Here is a 238-nt window from a genome sequence, read left to right as displayed (position 1 = left end):
AGGTACCGTGCCATAGGGTGTCCCTCCACTGTGGGGTGTCCCAGTGATGTGAGGCTGTGTGGAGTCCTGGGATGTGGGGAAAGGCTCTGGGCTGGGGACTTTGGGGCAACTCCCTGGAGCAGTGGAAGCTCGAACCTGCCCATGGGGCTGCGTGGCTGGGTCTGGCAGGGCTCAGCAGCCTTCACCCCACCCACACCCCAGGCTGTGGAGCGGCTGATTCACCCTCAACTGTGTGAGC

The sequence above is a fragment of the Merops nubicus genome, unplaced genomic scaffold, assembly GCF_000691845.1.
Source record: "Merops nubicus isolate BGI_N331 unplaced genomic scaffold, ASM69184v1 scaffold26833, whole genome shotgun sequence".
In the NCBI taxonomy this organism is placed as follows: domain Eukaryota; kingdom Metazoa; phylum Chordata; class Aves; order Coraciiformes; family Meropidae; genus Merops; species Merops nubicus.
Note: the sequence above shows the minus strand (reverse complement) of the source record.